We start from the raw sequence: 19,015 nt of genomic DNA, 5'->3' as shown, positions 1-19,015 counted from the left end.
TGCAGTCATTCTGATAGACTGGCTGTCCTTCTCATACTCTGTTGTTTCATACTTCCACAAACGTTGAGTGCTTCTGCCTCAAATCCTTTTGTCTGAAATTTCACATCCAGATGCATTTCTGTCAAAATTCTACCAGAGGTTCTGGTGTTTGTGAAGACATTTCCTGTCCTTCTGACACATTTTCTTTCTTGCATGTATCATGCTGTGCTACAATGTGTGTTTGCCAATCTCTGTCTCTCTCCAGGCAGTGGGTTCATGGGGCAGGGGCAGATCTCAGTCTTCTGTGATCGTAGCCAGTATGGATAACATCCAATAAAGGCTTTGGAAATGAATAGGTGCACACAGTTATCATTGGGGCCTACGCAAATGTCACTGGCTGTAATCATGATTAGGATGTATACACAAGTTTTTTTTGTTTTGTTTTGTCAATCATGGGGCATGAACTCTGGGCCTGGGGGCTGTCCCTCAGCTCTTTAGCTCAAGGCTAGCACTCCACCACAGCACAACTTCCAGCTTTTTCTGCTTATGTGGTGCTGAGGAATCGAACCCAGGGCCTCATGCATGCAAGGCAAGCACTCTACCACTGAGATACCTTCCCAACCCCTATAAACCAGTAAAGAACACCAATGCTAGTAGTGAACAAAAAGTTGGCTCAGAAAATTATATGATTTATATCTATAAAAAGAGAGTTTCATGATAGATTCCCTACTCTCCTGAAATCCCTCACCATTAATATTATACTTAATTATTTAAATTTAATTTATTGAGAATCAATACTTAATTTAAAATCTAGTTCTTATTATGATTTTAATAAATAATAATAATTAATAACTATCAATGGCACTTCAGCATATAAAAACACTTTGTTCTTAACATAATTAAATTACAACTCAAATCTAAATGGAAACAATTCTTCCACACAGATCTTACTCTTGGCTGAGTTTTCTTTCTTTCTTTTTTTTTTTGGGGTCCGGTTGTGGGGCCTGAACTCTGGGCTTGGGCGCTATCCTTCAGCTCTTCAGCTCAAGGCTAGCGTTCTACCACTTGAGCCACAGTGCCACTTCCGGCTTTTTCCTTTTTGCTTATATGGTGCTGAGGAATCAAACCCAGGGCCTCTTGCATGCAAGGCAAGCACTCTACCACTGAGCCACCTTCCCAGTCCCTGGCTGAGTTTTATTTCTAATCTTCATCCTTTATTCTCTTTGTAGTGAACATGTCAACTTTCTGACTCTTCTATTATTTCTTTAGTGAAATTTATGTGACAGAATATAAATTTCTCTCATTCTTAAAATCAACACTGACTTAAGAAAAACAAAAATATAATCAATATACAGGAAGATATAAAATGCCAATACATAAGCATGACTGGGTTCATATAATGGACTGTTGTTCTGTAGCTAGTATATAGTTTTGTCCCAAATTCATAAATAATTAAAATATCTGGAATGCTATCTTCTGACAATTGAAACTAAAATGGTATGTTAGAATAGAATTCACACACACACACACACACACACACACACACACACACTTAGATTTTCTAAAAACCAGTGAAATAGTTTGGATCATCAGGGAAAAGACACTAAGAAAAACTCAAGTAATACACATTTATTATAAGACCATGTTCCTGAAACTGACATAGCCAAATCTCAAGAGATTACAGGGCGGTCGGCCAAGAATTATGGGAAGCAACTAAAGCAAACAAAGTAGTATATTTCCTAAATTGTTTATTTTAATCAATGAATTAGACATCATTTCTTAATATAAAAACTAGTACCGATCTTTTAAGGAAAAGAATGCAAATTTCTCGTGAAAACTTAAAGACCAAAACAATGTGAGACTACAAAGGAATGTTGGTAGTGTATGTTCTTTTTTGTTCTTTGGGTAGGTGGAAAAGTCAGAGAAGTATTATATAGGATCCATAAAGAGTTGTCAATAATAATGAGTGTTGCATTGAAGCTCATGTTGGAGTCTGAAATACTATCCAAAGAACAGTTAGTTCCACCATCCAATGTGGCTCCGGCCAGCAACATCCAGTGAGCAACAGAGTCCCTCCTCCTTGCTGAAAGGATGTGTATTTCTACTTCAATGTTCCGTAGGCCCATAGGCCAACTATCCTTCCCACCTCTCCATTTCTTGTTGTTTCTGCTTTCTTATAGCTTCTGTGACAACTTCTACAGCCATTTTGCTTTTTAGAACTTTTGCTTCTGCTTTCCGTTTTTGATAAAGCTAGTTGCTTTGTAGGCAAGGTAACAAAGATTAAGGATTAAAATTCCTTTCATTCGTGGATTCACCACGGCCAGATTTTCTTTGCAGAAGACAGGGAGCATGCTATAGGAAATCTGACTCTTCTTCTCTCCAAAACAGCAAAAAAAAAAAAAAAAAAAAAAAAAGATAGAAATGGATTCCTCTGAAATGATGAATAAATGATATAGCCAAGTAAAGATCTGAAGGCTTTGTACTGAAGCCAAAGCTCTGAGTAGAGTTATATAGAAATTTAAAGAAAAGGATCTCTATTTGAATGGTCATTTCTATATAATACGCGTATTCTTTCTGATTTTTTAATTTTCATTTTACAGTATTTTGTATTTCAGTTATAGAGGCTTGAATTAAACATGCTCCTTATTTCCTAGGTCATCGTCTTTATTGGTTCACATAAAACCTCTTGTCTTAGTTCATTAGTGATCCTATTACAAAATACATGAGACTGAGTAGTTTATAAAGAAGAGAAATTTGTTTTTCACAATTATGGAGCTTGGGAGTTCAAGACTGAGGCACTTGCAGGTTTGATATCTGCTCTGTGTCTGGTTTCTGCATTCAGGATGGTACCTTGCTGCTACATCCTCTGGGCAGGGAAGGAGACACTATGTCATCACATAGCAGAAGGGATGGAAAGGAACCCCATTTAAATTTGAGCCATTTAATAAGAATGATAATCCAATTTATGATGACAGAGACCTCATAAATTATCCCCTAAATGTCACATGCATTAACTGATTATTGTGATATTATATATATATATACATGTATATGTATATATATATGTTTTTGACCGTTTCCTAGCTTATGACCCCTTGCAATATGAATCATGGAAACTTGAATTGTTTCCTGCTTGTAGTTAGCCATAAATAAATTCTCTGATCTATCTCATTGAGAGGAGGTCATAAGCCCCACATAAGTCCAGAGGAATTGTCCATTGTGCTCCCGGGTGGGAGGAGGGGTACAGGGGTGGCAGGGGGAGATGCAACACTGAGAAGCCCAAAAGAGTCTCAGCAGACAGGTATTTCTGGGTTTCCATTCTTAACCTCTTTATAGTAATGTTTATGCAATGATGCATCCATCAAGCCCCTAAAAGATGAGCTCCAGAGAGCTTTGCTTTCATGGAATAGTAGAGAGTCTCGGCACCCAGAGAGGCCTCAAGCCCTTTCTCCCACAGCCTGTACTATGCATCTCTTTATCTGTACGTTTGGGGATATCCTGGACAATAAACCTACACATGCCAGTACAAATGCTTCTCTAAGTTCAATGAGTCATGTAAGCAAATGAATCAAACCCAAAGAAAGAATTAGGGAGTTCCCTATCAGGAAAATCTATCTGGGGATTGGGTATCGAAAGTGGAAGAGTAGTTTTAGGGACTGATCCCCTAGTCTGCAAGATGAGATGTTCCTTCCAGAAAGACAGTATTAGAATTAAATTGGATTAGAGGAGGATCATCTGGATTGGAGTTGTCCAGTGTCTACTGCTGCAGAACTGGTTGCTTTCTTGTTGGTGGGTAGAAATTCTTACCCATGTTTTGAGGTCACAGTAATCATCTGTATTGAGCAAAGAGGTAAAAAGGCACTTAGTATTTTTCTTGACACACAGGAATTCAGAATGATTTTTTTTGGCTAATCTTTTGGCTTGAACTCAGGGCCTGGGCAGTGTCCCTGAGCTTCTTTTTGCTCAAGGCTAGCACCCTACTGCTTGAACCATAGTACCACTTCGGACTTTTTCTGTTTATGTGGTACTGAGGAATCAAACCCAAGACTTCATGTACATGAGGCAAGCACTCTACCACTAAGTGATATTCCCAGCCTCAAAATGAATTTTGGCAGGGACAGTCATTCCAAGAATGGAGGCTCATGCCTATAATCCTAGCTACTTGGGAAGTTGAGATCAGGAGGATCAGGGTTTGAGGTTAGACTGGCAAAAGAATTCATAAGTCTATCTAAATGGAAAGAAACTGGGAACAATAGTACATGCCTATCATCCCAGTTATAGCAGGAAATGTAAGAAAGACTGAGGTCTAGGTATTTGACCAGGAAACAAGCTAGTTCTTAACTCATAATACCCAGGGTTAGAAGCATGGCTCAGTGGTTGAGAGTGTGACTAGCCAACACAAGGTCGTGAACTCTAACCCTAGTACTGAAAACAACAACAGCAACACCAATATTTCCCTTGATTGATTCATTGATATTGGTTGTAATTCTATCCACATTATCTCCAACAGGTATTTTAATTCACTATCTCAAAAGATGATTGCCCTATAATATAGAGAGCTCTTTAATTCTTAATGATTTCTAATTGTTAATCCAAAAACAATTTTCCTCTAACTTTGCTCCAATATTTATTCCTGTGAAACCATATTTCAATTTCCTCCCCAACACAAAAGTTTAATTTTTCAGCTTCATAAACTCAGCTCTCATTATGCCTGAGTTTTATTTTGCTATATAAAAGTCTATTTCTCATTCATTCTTCATATGATGTGGGCTTCACATGTTTTACCACCTAGTTACCTTCCCTTATGCATACTCTGGTTTGAATGTCTGTTTTAAAAATAGGCTGTGTTAGTCAGCTCTTCATCACCATACCAGAATACTTGAGGAAATTAATTTGTACAAGATAAAAGGCCTAGTTTGGCTCACACTTTTGGAGTTTCCAGCACAATATTAAGTGGCCCCTTTGCTTTGGGCTGCATACCATGACAGGTACATGTGGTAGAACAAAACTTACCTCATATTCCAGGAAAACAAAAGACACAGGCAGAGGCTTAGGACTGACCATATTCCTTGCATATATAACCCCTCAATGACCTAAGGACCTCCCACAAGGCTCCGCCCCCTAAAAACTTGACCACTTACCAACACCACCACCCTAGGGAGACCCAACATCCAAATTATAGCACAGGTATTTTTAAATATGTAAGAAACTTTAAAAAAAATGTGCTTTGCCAGTGCAGAAAGTGATGGCGACAACCTTGCTTCTTCCTTCACTAATTTTGGTTTCTTTTAATGCATCCTAAAATTTGTATTAATTTTTGAAATAAATCCAATTTTTGACTCTCATTGAACTTTAAATCTTTTTCGAGTGAACTGCTGTCAATCTACTGCTCTCCTGCCTTATATTTAAGTAGTTGATTCTTTGAACTTACATGCAAAACTTAACATTTAACCCTATTAAATGGTATATTGTTAATTTCATTACATCATTCTCCTTTCCCAAGGTCTTTTGATGCAAGTTTGATTCCTTAATATGGCTTATTAGTTTTATCTCCAACTTTCAGTCAACTCTAAGTTTGACAGACTAGGTTTATGTTAGAATTCAAACAAATCACTGATTAAACTATTTGCAGTTTTGTGGAGGCAGTGAATTACCTTTAACAGTGATTCTAAAGCTTGAGTGTGCCAAAGAATTACCTAGGACATTTGTTCAATATGCAGACTTCCAAGTCCCATTTCCTGAAATTTTGATTTTGTAAGTCTGGGATGTGACTCTAGGAATGTGCATTTTTAACAAACACCATATGTGATGCTGATGCTTTTGGTCCTGGGCCACACTTTAGAAACATCTTCAGAATTTCTCCTAAGGATTAAGTAGACATTAATCTGTTCATTAGTTTTTAAAAGGTGCTGTAGCTTTTAGCACAGTGTTAGATAGAAGATTGGTACTGAGTGAGGGAATGAGTGAACAAAAGAAGGAATGAAAATGGTAGAAGTGCTCAGCTAACAAAGCGACTCATGTTTCTACACTTTAATCACAAAGCCAATTAGATCAACTTCTTCAAACACTCCGTGTTAATTAAATTATATTTTGCATGACCTGTTCTTAATGAACATATGTTTTCTCTTATAGATCTTGTGTTTTTTAATCCAAGCGCTCACAAATCATGTATTTAATTCTTCTGCCCAGAATTTCATTGAGAATTAAGAATTTTTATTATTTTTTATTATCCTGTCATAGTTGTTCGAAGGAGTTCCAGTTCAACATGTCCGTGCATATATATAACTCACCTTGATCAATGTCACTTCTTTCAAGAAGTGTCTTTATATTAGACCCCAGAGATATCCCCTCTACTACTTTGTGCTTTACATTTAAGAAATAAGGGCATAGGCTTCATGCTTGACTTCTTTTCTTCCCTTAGGCAGTGTTAGTTATCTTTATTCTTGATGCATTTGCACATAAATAAGAACTCACATTCTGGGCACTTTGACAAAGGGGAGTATTTATTACTTTCCTCAAATTTATCTTTCTGAACAATTTCAAAATCCAAAAAACAATTTGAAAAGTAATAACATAGATCTTAACATAGATCAGTGATTTTGCTGGATTTGCTGGAGTATTGTTGCCCCTACCCCCAAAAATAATGGATTTCTGTGCTTCTTTAGTCTCCACTCTAGAACAATTCCTCTATCGTGTTCTCTGCCTCTGATTCCTCTGAGTGTACTTCTTGAGTTTTGTTTGTTACTTTTTTGTTACTTTTACTTCATGTTGTCTTTTGAGTCACATGAAACTACATATTCCAAAACAAAAGTAAACGTCAAAATGTGCTCTTACAGAGGTTTAATGGTGTTAATTGGATAATGATGGAAAATTATCAGAGAAGACTGATCCTAAGTAATGGAAGGCTGGGAGCAAAAATCCTCTGGAACTGAGTAGGAAGGCTGTTAGGGATTTCTCCAGTTAGTTATAGAATTAATCCTTGTCTCCCAAACATAAGCTTGACCATCTCTGCTGCTCTGAATGGTTGGGGAAGAGTGGCCTGGCAAAAGACATGATGACGGATTTGAGATCCAGTCCCTGGAACTGAATGAGGAGACCTGAGAACGGACACTACTCATCAGTCTCCAACATCATTCTCCAGGAGATTCTCCACTTCACTGTGGGGATGTGAAGGTCCTATCACAACCCAGTACAGATTTGGAGGGCCCTCAGTGTGGATCTGTGAAGACTTCATCAGCCAAGCTTTTGCTACATGTTAATGTGGATTTCTCAAAGTTGTAAGGTAGGTGGTTCGAGCATCCCTGTTTTTTACATGAGGAAATTGAGAAATAGGAGGTGGCTGGATAGCCCAAGGTAATTACACACTGGGACGTGAAGAAGACTTGCTACAAAGGCAGGCAGGCTCACTCCCTGCCACCCCCTCACCTGCCACTCTCTGAGCTTCTCTGTGACACAGAGATCGTCACTGTTAGCACATCTTGTATGGGAGCTCTAGCATATTTTCAAACGATTTTCTAAGCAAAGAGGTAGAACTTCCCAGAGATTTCATGTGGGACAGGATTTGTATAAAATTGTATTAAGAAGCTATTATAAGTCAGGGCAGTGCTCATCTGAATGTATTCTTTCATGGGGCTTTCACTCTCACCTGGAGAACTTGCTTCATCCTGGAAGCTGCATTTCCCGGAGCTCAGTTTTCTTTTTGCAACAGGATATACCTGCCACTCCCAGCAAGCAAAACAAAAGAATATGCACAGCACAAAGAACGAAATGAAAGAGAAAAGGGTTCCTTTTCCCAAAGACAAAAGCTTGTTCTTGTTCCTTGACCTATTTGAGTACACATTCGGAGCTTGTTTAATATAGATAAAGCAGAGTTTGTTTCCAACAAGCTCTATAAGATGAGACTTACCTAGAAATCTTCTAGAATCTTCAAAGCCTCCATAGTCATTTCTATAGGCAAGCTGAAGAAATTATCAAGATCATAGTTGTAATTTAGAGTGAAGAAATGTTTTGATTCCAATGGGGCTCTCAGACAAATTAGGACAACCAACTGTCCTAATTTTTCCCCATGCTGAGAATTTTCCCAGGACATAGGATTTTCCTGAAGCAGGGAGAATACTGGGTCAGCTGGGGCAGTTGGACGCCCTATAATGGACACTCAGCTCTGGTAAATTACAGAAAGTATATGGCCCTCTTTTGTAGATACTTTCTATTATTTTTTAATAGTCATATATATTATTAAACTAGAAAAATGCCTGTAACACCATGGTAGGAAAAAAGAAGCTGAAACTACAGAAGATATCATTTAAACCTTTTAATCCCCTCACGAGTTTTTTTCTCTCTGTGTGTGTGTGTGTGTGTGTGTGTGTGTGTGTGTGTTTTATAAATCTTAAATTGTATGGAAAAAATAATTTTGTAGTTTGATTTTTTTCCTCTTAGCATGGACATATTTTTCCCATGTCAATAAATACCTTTTGGAAACATCATTTTGCTAATGGTTGCATAATATCCCTTGAAGATGTCCTATACTTACTAAACCGTTCTCCAACTGCTCCAAATTTTTACTAATTATTGCTATTAAAGATAATGTTGCTGCAAACACCTGTAGGTACTTGTAATGGTTTCTTTTGGAGAAGGTTTCAGGACCTGATTGGGTAAAATGTTGTCTGCATAATAGAAGTTATTGCATCTTCCTTCTAAAGTACTTCTGGAAAGGTGTTACTTCAGGATAGACTTGAGAATGCCTTCAGCATTCAGTAATTTTACAGTTAAAAAGGAAATTTCCCTAAATACTCTTCATTTCTTTGCTTACTGATAACAATTATGCTTTTTCATACCTTTCTCATTTGAATTTTCCTAAAATTCAATATTCCTAAAATATATATTTTTCTAGATTTTATATTGTTTTAATGTCTTTTCATTTATGGGAACTAGCTATAAAAAGTCTATATTGGTTTTAAATACTTTTCTTGAAATATAGCTTGACAAATGTTTTTAAAAAGGCTGACTCTCCAAAGATGTTTAGCTTTTTATGGCTTTTAAGCAGTATAATAAACATATTAACACATAAACATTAAACATAGTAACATATGTGCAAACACTTAGTGAAAGCCTGTGTTTTCCACTAACAGCCTCTCCTTCTTTAACCCAGGCTTTTTAGCTTATCTAACTGACATAAATTATTTTGTAACACTTGAAAAGAAGGTGTGTCACATATATTTAAGTTTAAGGCAGTATCATATTTATATGATGTGAACCCAGTCTAAGGGGTTGAACATATCCACCACATCATGTTCCTCCACCATTCAGGACCTTAACATCCCCACAATAGCAGCATCACTCTGCTTCTGCCATTATCATTTCTTTGCTTGTAGAAAACTGATTTTGTAACATAGATCTTGGTGCCTCTAAGCATATGTTTAGTTTTTATATTTTTAAGCTTCAAAAATAGCATTACATTTTTCATCCCTTCTTCTGTCTTGCTTTTTTCCCCACTAAGAACTATATATAAAATACATCCCTATTTGAATGGGAATATCCATATTCACCACTCCATAATACTTCATTTCGTGAATATCTATGTGTGCATTCTGAGTGCCTATTGTGAGAACTTCTTTAGAGTGTACATGTGGGAGGAGAATGGCTGGGGTAGACTTGTATGTGCACAACCAACTTAACAAGCTATTGCCAAATTGTTTTCCCCAGTAGTTATACTAATTTCATTCCCAACTGAAGTCTATGAGATTCCTGTTGCAGGACTTCCTTGCCAATACTTTGATTTTTCCAACTCTTAAAATCTGGTAGCCATTTTTCACCCGATGGATTTGCGCTAAATTTTTAGTCTTGTTTGCCCAAGTCTCAAAGACTGCAAAGCAGTTCTCAAAAACAAAATCAAACCTCTTTTATTTGAGCTTCCTGTTTCTGTTTGGGGTCATCTATTTAATAAGCTGTTCATAATTTATCATGCTGAGTCTAATATTTATCTCTGAAAAGAAGAGGCAACATCAGCTGGGACAAGTCAACAGCAGACTAAGGAGGATGAGGAAGCACAGGCTCTACCCTGCTTCTGTCCCTGAAGCTTTGCAAAGCAGGCATTTAAGTCACATCACCTCTCAACAGCCTATCTGCTCCCTAGGCATATCAGAGCTGACCTTCCTCCCCATCCTGCTGGGAAGATAAAATCCTGCTGTAGAGCACTTTGAAATCTTTGGATGAAAAGCACGACAGCAGCGCCAAGTATGATGGTTACCCGTGCCAGCAACACTAGAAGACAGCATAAAATTAGGAAGCAAAGAAAATTTCATTTTTACAAAAGCTTCAGCCAGAAAATTGGCTGGTCAGAATGTCAATCCCTATTTTTGATTCACATAGACATTGATTTCTATGAAATTAAAAGAAAAATATATGGATATATTTTTGTCTTTGCCAGGCAAAAGCCCTAGGCTCACAACTATTCTTGTGACACCAGCTGAGTCACTAATACAGGAGGAAGATTGATACCCGAGGAGTTGGTGTCAACTCAGTTCTTTGTTGCTACCCTCCAAATCTTGCCTTTCATTGCAAGGTGTCTACAAATCGGAGAGGATATTATAGGTTGAAGATTGGGGAGGGATTGAGCCTCAGCATCATTACAAGGGAGCCCTTCAGCTCAAATAGATCACCCTTTAGACCTGGCCCACCACCAGTCTCCTCTCCAATGTTCTTGGATATGAGACCATGAGAGATGCAAAGAGGGACTTTTGCAACAATCTTTACATATTAGGAAGCCCAGAGTATGGTGAATCATGTCCAGTAATGTGAAGTTTCATCCTAAAAATGACTTAGCTGTAATTTTCAAAGCATATGCCCATCTTGGTCTGATACTCTAAGTGAGTTGTGATGGGCCATAATCATCTTTTCTTATAAATTCGCTAGGCTGTGGAGACAGTTCCAAGCCACAGAAAAATACATTTCAACTCTGAGCTTCCAGCGTGATATGATACTCAGGGAATTTAGAATAGGAGCTTTGGATTCTTTTGCCATGTCTTTAACACACATTTAAAAAAACACACACACACACACACACACACACACACACACACACACACACACACACATATATGTACTGGAGTTTTAAAAAGTCAAAACTGTACAGGATGGCTTGGTTATTGTACCCCACTGAGAAGTTGAGAAAGTAATAGGTAAGGGGGTGTAGCCTCAGGCTTGTAAGGAGGATGTGAGTGATGTGTGTCCACCCACAGCAACTGTTCCATAAAGTTAGGAATCATATTGTACTCGACTCCTAATTTCCACCCAAGTAGGGAAAGCTACTGAGCACTATTGAAATGTTTTGTTCAGAACTTCCTCAGAAAGAGGGTCCTCGTAGTGCTTTGTCAGAGAATTTGCATTCTAATTGGCATAATTAAGTTATTGCCACAGAACTGGCATGGTGTGACTCCAGTAGGAATTCTTTCCATTAGGAAATATTCCTTGAGGGAAAAAAAAAATGTCCACTCTAGTATCAAGGCACATGGCAATCTCTATTTCTTCTATTCACTAACCCCACGAGAAGGTCATTCTCCCAGGATTTTCAATTGCTTAACTGAAGAAATTAGTTGAAAAGTGAAAATCCAACCTGCTGATACTTTTTTATCTGCCCACACCTAATAATTGGTTTGGCTGATTTTTTTTCTTTATGAATTGACAGATTATTTACGCCTCTGTAAATTACAATGTTATACCAGGATCATTCTTTAAAATGTTTTTAAGAGGTTAAAACTGTCCATATCTAGGCTAAAATTCACTTTGCATGCACTGAATTTTTGCTTCTGTAAAATGAGTTCCTAACAATGGCAGGGTAGCAGAGATTGTGCAGCCTTGAAATGTCACATTGATGAAGGTGATAGACAACTATAGGGAAAGGATGGCATACTAAATTAAAGAATACAGAATTGCATCCAATACAGACCTAGTACATGTGGTATAGTTTGAAAGTCCCCTTCAAAACTCATGGTGAAATGTAATTCCTGTTTTAATAGTATTAAGAGTTGAGGTCTTAGCAGGGCGCTGGTGGCTCACGCCTGTAATCCTAGCTACTCAGGAGGCTGAGATCTGAGGATCGCGGTTCAAAGCCAGCCAGGGCAGTAAAGACCATGAGACTCCTATCTCCAATAAACCACCAGAAAACTGGAAGTGGCACTGTAGCTCAAGTGGTAGAGCGCTCGCCCTGAGCTGAAGAGCTGAGGGACAGCACTCAGGCCCAGAGTTCAAGCCCCACGAACGACAAAAATAAAAAAGAGTTGAGGTCTTTAAGAGGTGGTCAGATCAAAAAGACTCTTACCTGCATGAATAAATGCTGTTATAGGTATTGTGGGAGTGGGCTCTTAAAAAAAGAAAGAAAATCCACAGCACTTTTGCCTGTATTCACATTTTCTCTCAGTTTCAAGTCTGTTCAATTGCCATATTAAGCCACAGCACAAAGACTAGCCATATGGCAGTGCCATGTTATGGGACTTCCCAATCTCAAGAACCATAACTCCTATTGTTCATAAATCACACAGCTTGGGGGGTGTTGTTAGAACAGCAGAAGACAGACAAGGACACCATGATCTCAAGCATATAAGCAAGATATGAGTATCAAGCAGGTATGAGTATGATTAAAAATGACTTTGGAGAAAAGCAACAGATGGTTAAGATAGAATTTTGAGAGTTTCCTCTCTGCCTTCTTTTCCTTTGTCCCCCCCATCCCCACCCCCAAACCTAGTTGCAATGTTGTTTGTGTAATACATTGTGTCTGTGAAAGTATTCAGTTAGGTGTAAGGAAAGACAAATAACAAAATTAATATGGTAGAAGCTATAGGTCCCTTCAAATACAGGGTCTTTGTGAAGGCCTGGGTTGCTGGAAGCACAGAGAGCACCAGGTGGGGAGAAGAAGCCGGGTTATAATCAGGAAACATTTCTATGTCAGCATTTCTGGTAAATCACTTCTAGAGATCTCAGAAGAAAGGGCCCTAATTCTCCAGCACTCCTGTAATTTGTCATGATATCATTTCTCATTCTAAGTAAATATTCACTTTCATGTCTAATTTTGTATTTGTAATTCTGCATTTTTTTTTCTTAATGAGGTTCCTATAACTGGTTAAGCATCATGTTTCACAAAATCTGAAGGTGCCTTTGGTTAGGTAGGTCATCAAAACACCATCTGAATATGGAGATGGGTGCAATGTAGTGCTGGTTCTAACTCTGATTTTTCCTAAGAATCTGTCCTGGTGAACAGATAACTAAGAATCCATCCTGGTAAATTAATAAATGGCTGCGGGGTTCCACATTCCACACATTGCCAAGTTCTCTGATTTAACTTGTGTGCCCTTCTAAGCTGTTTTTAGTTCCTGGTCACCAAAAAAGCAGCTTGAAATACAAATCTAGGATTGATACTTCCTATCTCAGGGTAAAGAACAGTAAAAGGCCTCCAAGTATCCAACCACTCTTTGGAATCTTGGCCTTTTGTTCAAGAAACTTCAGGGCCTGAGACTTTGAGATGACTCATTGGAAAGGTTTTTACTTGTCTAGAGCCAAAATCTTTGCTACTGACATTAATTTATACCTAGGGGCAGAGTTGAGAAAGTCTGTCCTTCCTAATGATAATTGCAGAGGGAAGTAAGAAGAGTTTAATCTTTAAAAACTCCTATCAGGGCAGGCACTGGTGTGTCATGTCTGTAAACTTACCTACTCAGAAGGCTGAGAGGATCATACTTTGGAGCCAGCCTGATCAGGAAAGTCTGTAAGACTTGTCCCAATAACCACTGAAAAGCTAGAAGTAGAGCTATGTTTCAAGTGGTAGAGTGCCAGCTTTGATTAAAAATCTAAAGGATAGTGCCTAAGCCCTGATTTCAAGCCTTACTACTTGCAAACACACATGAAAGAAAGAAAGAAAGAAAGAAAGAAAGAAAGAAAGAAAGAAAGAAAGAAAGAAAGAAAGAAAGAAAGAAAGAAAGGAGAAAAGAAGGAAAAAACTGAAAAAGAAAAATAACCCCAACTCTATTAGGGTTTTAAATATAGAGTTTGATCTAAAATCAGTAACTCTGTAGGTATTATTAATAACATTTAGAATTGCAAATAAAAAACAGAGTATGCCAAGATCAAATTGAATTTCATATAAAACAAATAATTTTAATATACACATGCCTCCCTCAGAAATACAAAATTAATCTGTCATATGCAAGAGCTAGTGGAGTAGAATCTTATTATTATTCCTATTTTTGGAGCTGAGGGAACTGAAAGGTCAGAGCCTAATAAGTAGCAGAGCTGGACTACAAGGCCAGGTCTTTGACTTTATACAACACTGGTTTATTTCCCCTCCTCCCTATTATATCACAAAATTATGTAATATCAACCTCCCACCTACCCCAAGGAAAAAAAAAGAGAAATTAATTTGTTCCTAGAGAATAGCTACCACAGCTAGAAAGGGAACAGATTTATTCTCAGTTGAAAGAGGGCAATGCCCAGAAAATCATTGATCTAGTTATTTAGTATTATGGACAGAATTCCTGGTGAGATTCAAACAAGATTGGTAACTGCAGTAAAGACTGGAAATATGAAGTGTTCCTGAGAAAGTGATTAGAACGTGAGGCTAAAAAGGCTTCTTTTCCCAAAGATGGCCTGGGAAAGCATCCTTTGTCTGGCAGTAGTGGGGAAGAGAGGCTGGGACCCTCATGCATGGCTCTTCACCTGAGTGTCACTGGGACTGAGTCTTTATTCACATTTCCTTGTCACTTCTCAGTGTTGATTTACTTTCTCCTCCCATTCTTCATGCTGCAGAACTAATTGCCTGCCTAATTGCCAAAACTAATTGCCGTGACATTCATTGTTCATCTGCTCCCTTCCTTGGCTTAAGCATGGCCAGGTGGCTCCCACTAAGGCAAGAATGGAGTAATTTCTGCTTTGAGGACAGTGCATTTCAGAGTAATGGCCCAACAATTGATTTTAACACGGAGGTGGACCAAGGAAGTAGCTTCCTGTTGCAAGGAGGACAGTAATTCTTGTCAGAGGAGGGGTGGGGTTGCTTCCTGAGTTAGTTACACTGTAATTCTCAGAATTTCTCTCTAGCATTAAACCTTTAGAATTACTGTTGTTGGTTAAGAAATTGAGATCCAGAAGTGAGAATGTTTCTCCCCTTCCTCATAACCCCTGCTGGCAGAGCTGTATCTGTGACTTAGATTTTCCAAATAATGTATTTCCTCATTTGAGGCTAGAATAACAATCATTAGTATTTATTGAGTTGTTAAAAAAAGTAATAAGCCCAGGCCAGATATTAGTGGCTTGTACCCATAATCCTTAGCTACTCAGGAGGCTAAGATCTGTAAGATCAAGATTCAAAGCCAGCCTAGGTAGACAAGTCCAAGAGACTCCATCTTCAAAATAACCAGCTAAGCAAAGGTAGAGAATTGGCTCAAGTCATAGCATACCAGCCAAACAAACGCAACAAGTATGAGGTCCTAAGTTCAAACCCCAGTACCATCACAAATACAAATAAAGCCCATACGTTATTTTATGTAATCCTCAAAAAAATCAATATTCTTACTTTCACTGTGGCAAAAATGAGGCAGAGGAATGCTAACAACTTGCCTATGTCTGCTGCCAGAACCCCATCTTTTTACTGATAATTTTTGGATTCTGATCCATTGACCATTGAGGATTGTTCAATTTTTGAGTGACTTGAAACTGATAAACCAGATTATGTAAATCATTACATAATGCTAAGAACTATGACCTCTTTTTCTCCATTTTGCTGAGATGAACCCAAGTGGGTTACAACACTGACTTGTGGTGAGCTCTGGAATTTCCTGGGCAGCAGAGAAGACATTAGGCTAAGGGGGTCAGGGCAAGCCCTGAAGCTTGGTTCTGGATCCTGAATATTAGGTAACCATGCATCCCTTAGAAGATTCACTTGCCTCCATCCCTTCAATGCTGAAATGAAGGAATTAAACTCTTGAAGACCCCCTGCCATTCTACACCTCACAGATAGTTCATTGACAATGGAAATACACAATGGCAGAGGCATGAAGTGACCTTCAAGATAGCCCTACAGTAGCAGTAAATAAGGGTCTTATTGTTTAGTTCTTGGTCTTTTCTCTCCTCTGTGTCAGGAAGAATAATAAAAGCAATGGCACTATTGTGTGAAATTAAAAGTATTTTTTTCTCATCCAGAAGAAAACTATGTCGTGTACAACAGTAACTCATTTGAAACTTCAAAAAGTACTTAATGATTTAATTCATTGAATTTGAGAGGAAAAAATGCATTGTGATAAAGAGGAAAGACTAAGAGTTTAAAAAAAATAAAGAGTAAAAAAGTTAATCTTATTTTTTTTCTTCTTGGAGAGAAATTCCCTGTCTTCGTGAAAAGCAAGGATTTTTGTCATTATTTGTCTTGTCAATTCTTTTGGGTGGGTTTTTTTTTTTGGTGCCCTTTTAACTTTTAAATCTTCGCATAAATGAAGAGTGGGGAGAAGTAAATAAAAAATGTGTTTAAGTTTTGATTGAAATCTCCCTAGTACCAGTATTTAGAATGTACTTGGCATGTACTTCCCATGTACTTGGCTGTCCAGTGGTACCAGAGGCCGGGTAGTACTGGAGCTGGTGAAGGATAGACGGCAGGAGTAGATATGTGGCCCTAGTCTGCTGGCTTCCCGCTGTGTGATCTTTGGTAAGTTCTTCTGTCTTGGCTTCAATGTCCTCCTAAATCATCAAGTTAGGGAATTAAGCATGCCTGAGACTCTATGCTATGTCTTCATTTCTAACTATAGAACAGGAATGAAATTTTTTTAAAGATTGACACCAGTGGTATAGGCTTTGAGTCATTAGGGTAAAACCCCAGAAATCTACTTTTTAATTATGAGTGCTGGGTACAACAAAAGCACTCATATTTTGGGACTGAATCAATTCTAGAATCAGTTCTAGAACAGTCTGACTTGCGCTCACGCCAAGGAGGAAGTGAATGCAAACTCCTCTTTCTCTTCTGTTTCTTGGTTTGTCCTGGGATGTGTACAATGGTTTTGGCAACGCAGAAAGCTGAACATACAAAACATGAGCCCCTTGGAGTGATCGTCAAATTTGGGGATAATCAGTCTTTTTTTTTTTTTTTTTGGTCATGGGACCTGAACTCTGGGCCTAGGCTCTGTCCCTCAGCTCTTCAGCACAAGGATAATGTTCTACCACTTGAGCCACAGTGCCACTTCTGGCTTTTTCTGCTTATGTGGTCTGAGGACCTCATGCATGCAAGGCAAGCCCTCTACTGCTGAGCCACCTTCCCAGCACCTGATCAGTCTTTTATCTGATGTTGAAACCTCCCTGGGTGCTAGGTAGCCACACAGAGAAACGTGTGGGGAAACCCATTTTTGCCAGAGGCACAGTTGTTCTTACCTATCACATTCTGCAAGCTAGAAGTCTCAAATAAAGGTGTCAAGGGGATGGTTTCTTCTGAGGCTTCCTCTTTGGCTTGCAGATGCTGTTTTCATCCTGTGTCTCCTTGTATTATTTTCTCTCTCTATGTGATTGTCTTCGTGGCCAAATCTCGCTTTCTTATAAGAGAACAATCTTCATCCTAGCAAATTCATTTTAATTGGATTACCTTTATGTATACTTTTTCTCCAAATAAGGTCATATTCCAAGACATTGGGGCTTAGGACTATAACACCACACACACACACACACACACACACACACACACACACACACACACACACACACACACACACACACACACACACACACACACGCTGGAAACAATTCAACCCATAACCTATAATCTACACGATATCTCATGATTCCTATCACTATTGCCTAGAATGAATTCAGACAGTCACCATCTTCCTGCCTGCAAAGGAAAAAAATAGTTCACCATGGGCACTTTGCTACCGCAGCAGGGAATTTCAGTAGCAGCCGTTGAGAAAGCACGTGCATAATTCAGTTATGGCAGTAAGTCCATTTCCTTCCAGCAAGCTCTGGCTAAGCTGCTCTCTGTGGGGGATACAGTGTGTTCAGCATGACCTCTGTGAGCCAAGTCGGAGCTCCAGCTGCAAGCTGGGTGTGACACATGAAGTAACTGCCTCGTGGTGGGAGGCAGAAGCTGCCTATCAAAGGGAAACACCTGCCACAGAAGGTTCACTGAAGCCTAGAGAACAAAAGTTGAAGGCTCTGGACTATGCCACCGCCATCCTCTGCCATTACTGCATGGCAGAGGCCATCTCACAATTCACAATGCCATGAAAGAAACCACAAAAGGCAGGGTGGTGAAGCACCAACCTACAGAGATAATGAGCTGCTGAAGCATTTCTTAGGGAGCCATAGGAGCTGGCATGGAGGGGCTGTCAGGGTGGCAGGGCTAAACACATCGGAAGAGCTGGACCAGGGGGTTTTAGGGCCTTGTTTCACTCCAGCTATGTCACCTCATATCTGCATGTATGGGTGTGGGTGTGGGTGGGTGTGTGTGTCTGTACATGTGCATGGATAAAAGTGCATGACTAGATAGGAAGGAAAGGGGAGGGAAACAAGAAAGTTAAGACTATGACAGGTTAATAAGTATCTGAAATATTTAAAATGTTCTGGGGCTTTGTCTGCAACCATCTTCCAAACTACAGGGTATGCCTCAGTAGTCAGTGGGGAATGGATTTAGTCATGCAAGAGCTCTTAGCTTGGGGGGGGGAGTCCATAGATATCAAGCCCCCCCCCAACAAAGAGTTGTAGGGATAGGACTGTAATTCAATATACATCTCCTGAATGTTGCTCAGCATTAGAAAATATTACTCCAAGGAGGAAACCGTAATTGTTACCACATGGGGTAGAAATAGTATATGCCAAAAATAAAAGTCTTAAAACTCTAGGTTAGAATTAGCCTTTTGAAAGAGTTATTAAAGTAGAATAAATTAAAATTTAAAAATTCTTGAGTTCTGCATGTCATGAGAAAAAGCATTGTTTTGTTAAATGTTTGTTTCAGGTGTACAAGTGTACCCACAAGTGTTTGTGGGTAGATTAATTTTGTTTGCACATATGTATATATATGTTA

The 19,015-nt window shown here is 38.7% G+C and overlaps 1 long non-coding RNA gene across 1 annotated transcript; it reads right to left on the bottom strand.

Moving 5' to 3' along the window:
- Positions 1 to 16,379: 16,379 nt before the first annotated feature.
- Positions 16,380 to 17,999, bottom strand: LOC138831685 (uncharacterized). The gene is made up of 3 exons (XR_011373429.1): positions 17,852 to 17,999; positions 17,374 to 17,554; positions 16,380 to 16,689 (listed from the first exon to the last, which is right to left on the bottom strand). It is a non-coding gene; the product is annotated as an uncharacterized lncRNA (long non-coding RNA).
- Between the last annotated feature and the right edge of the window lie 1,016 nt (positions 18,000 to 19,015).

The sequence above is a fragment of the Dipodomys merriami genome, unplaced genomic scaffold, assembly GCF_024711535.1.
Source record: "Dipodomys merriami isolate MVZ:Mamm:240054 unplaced genomic scaffold, mDipMer1.0.p SCAF_2, whole genome shotgun sequence".
Taxonomy (NCBI): domain Eukaryota; kingdom Metazoa; phylum Chordata; class Mammalia; order Rodentia; family Heteromyidae; genus Dipodomys; species Dipodomys merriami.
This window is presented reverse-complemented; position numbering and strand designations above follow the sequence as displayed.